The sequence below is a fragment of the Acyrthosiphon pisum genome, chromosome A1 (assembly GCF_005508785.2).
Source record: "Acyrthosiphon pisum isolate AL4f chromosome A1, pea_aphid_22Mar2018_4r6ur, whole genome shotgun sequence".
Lineage (NCBI taxonomy): Eukaryota > Metazoa > Arthropoda > Insecta > Hemiptera > Aphididae > Acyrthosiphon > Acyrthosiphon pisum.
In genome coordinates, this window is record NC_042494.1 from 93091095 (window position 1) to 93094236 (window position 3142).

Here is a 3142-nt window from a genome sequence, read left to right on the forward strand (position 1 = left end):
TTACGGTATGATTATATATGGCATCAAATTAATTCAATACCCCTCCCCTCTGAAATTGCATTGAAGACACCCTCGTCTTAAACTTTAATCGATATGAGAAACCAACATATCATATTAATTGTTTACTTCTTATTATTAATGTTTATAAATTATATTCTTTTAATTTTGTTTAAAAAATATTTAAATTATTATATGCACATCAGTTTTTACTTTCACGAATATTTTAATTTATAATATTTATAATTTTATTTTATAATATTTATATTTTTTTGATTACTGTTTTAATTTATAATTTCTTAAAGTTTTCCAAAATGATTTTTAATTTTCTTTACTTTCCATTAGTCCGCGACTAATTGTTCATTTTATTTTAAATATAAAACTCCATTTTAGATTCATAGGTGCACCTATCAACAGTGAATGCAATTATTGTACGCGAACACAAAGGCTTTTATTCAACAGAACACGGATCCGAAATAGTTGCATGTACCACCGCAATATGATTCTTAACGATATGGAAAAATTTTTGAGTCGGCTTGACAGTAAGAAATTATTTTGATATGAGTCTTGGATCGATCAGCCAAGGTAAACTATTAACTAGGTGTACCTAAACCAGGTAAGTAAGACAATTTTATTTGCTTAGCAAATTTAATATAATATTATTAGTTAGGTATATAATATAATAGATTGGTTAAAGTATTTAAGTATTTATTGCAGCTTAGTATAATAATGTATAAGTAGGTACCTACTATATAATAGCTTTTCACTTTTTTGATAAACTAACGCTCAGAGGGTCTCCAGCTGTGATAGTGACTACGAATGATAAATCAGCGAACAGAGGACTTCAGTGATTTGGTTGTAAATGGGAACAAAAAATGTTCTCATCGTCCCCGTATTATTCGTATCGCGTAAAATTATGAAAATATTGTTTAATTTAATATATTGTCATTTCCTCATCACTCATCGTGCTGTCAGGGTGTCTTCGTCTCCATTTTAAAACCACATCACTGTTATATATTTAAAAATAACAATCTTATATTTAATCAACACTTATATGTCAGTATATAAAACTTAACAAAAATAAATAAATAAAAATCAGTCTCCTTCTACATATAGGGCATTTGCTGTTTCTGAAATAGGAAAATCCAACCAAAACTTCCTCCAATTTTGTGGCATTAAAGGTAATAGAACTTGGATAATACTTTGTTTTTTTGAAGGATGGAATCCTCTTGGGCTCACTTTTTGTAGTAGTTGTTCAATGCCTTTTTTTAATGTGGATTGCTTAAGAAAATCAAGTTGCTGAACTGGTGAATAATCGTCGATAAGTAGTGGAATTACAATTAATTATTCAAATCTCTTTCGGCTTTTAATATGAACTATGTCATTTAAACATAGGCCTAACTATATTTTGTTTAATTTGGTATACTGAACATTTTTAATTTGAAAACAAAAAAGTCTTCTACTCTCATAACTTTGGCATCAACAAAATCTTGCTAGCTGATTTGATATATTGTTCAAAATCAGAATAATCATATATTTTTCCCATTTTTTTCATACCCAACTCAACGTGGTGATGAAAATGATCGGCAGACTTAAAACTATGCCCGGGTTAGAAATAAAATAAACTAATTTCTAGAGCCTGGATATCTTGAGAATTAATTATTTGAACTAAGAATGTAAGAAAGCACCAATTTTTGTTTGATTGAGATACTGTTTTCAATAGCAATGTAAAAATAAGCTTTTTTCACGTAACTCCAATAATTTTCATGTCACATACCCTATTTTTGCTAATTATTAGGATTTACTGTGAAAATGCTTCTGTTTTGTGAATATTTATGGACATACCCTTAAAGTTACTAATTTAAACATGTGTTTTAGACAAGAAAAAAGTGGATATACGACATTTTGGCTTCTGAAATTGATAAAATATCACTATATAAACCCATTTATCTAATAAAATATTATTGACCAAAATTGGAGATACTTTGGATCTTTTGGCTTAGCACGGCAGTAGTAGACCAGAGGTTCTTACACCTTTGGCGATCACGAACACCAAAAGGAAGATATTCAGAAATCTCGGACTACACCCCCTTACCAATTTTCTTTCGAACAATTTTTTTGGTTTTTACAAAATATCTCGTGTTGTCATAATCAATATTTTAATAATTGTTTTACATCACAAATCACATAAGTATAGTCATATAAAAATATACACATTTATAATTATTTTGATTGCATATAATTTTTCACATATTTCTTCCACAGTGTAGACTATCGCCGGCCGGCATACACCAGACACACCCAAACAAACACATAATAATATTATTGTACCCAAATATTTAAAAGGTGTGCCGTACCTCATCCAATCGCCTTCGTATTTCTAAAAAAATAATATTAAAACATAATATGTTTTATATCTATTATAAAATTATATCTAATATATTGTGTGAGAGTTTTTTTGTTCTATTATATTATAACACAGTAAAACATGGATACATATTATGAGCACCTTCTATATTTATTTGTTTTGATTATTATACGATATCATAAGAATCCCTCGATTAAACTTTAACTTAATACCTAATTACAGTAGCTTAGGTTTCAGCCCATCTAATCACATTATTTACAATATATGATATTGCTATGTTGTTGCCGATCATTTATTATTCATTTAATACAGCCAGAAAACGATATTTTTACATTATATCAATTGTTGGGCCAAAAATAAATACTGTAATATTGTATTGTGCATCTTTGGGCACCTTAGTTCTGTATATTATCATTATTTTTCTTTCGTTATAATCTTTTATAATATGCCGTGATTAATTTATTTTTTTCATCATTTGAATTATATCTATATTATTATTCAGCAGCATTTAATCTATCAATAAATAACAATTAATACACACATAAACCAATATTCACCCACACCCACTGTATACGCTAGCATTCAATGGTTTTGCGTATAGTGACCCTGTGAAGTGACATCTTCAACAGGTGGTTAGGATAGAGGTTGATAGAGGATTCTGCAGTTGGAGTAAGTGGTCGGTACTCGGTGAAATAGGAATCTGGTGTGCACGTGGATGTTGAATGTTAAACTTATGAAAAACATATGAATAACGACTGAATTTGTAAACGATAATAA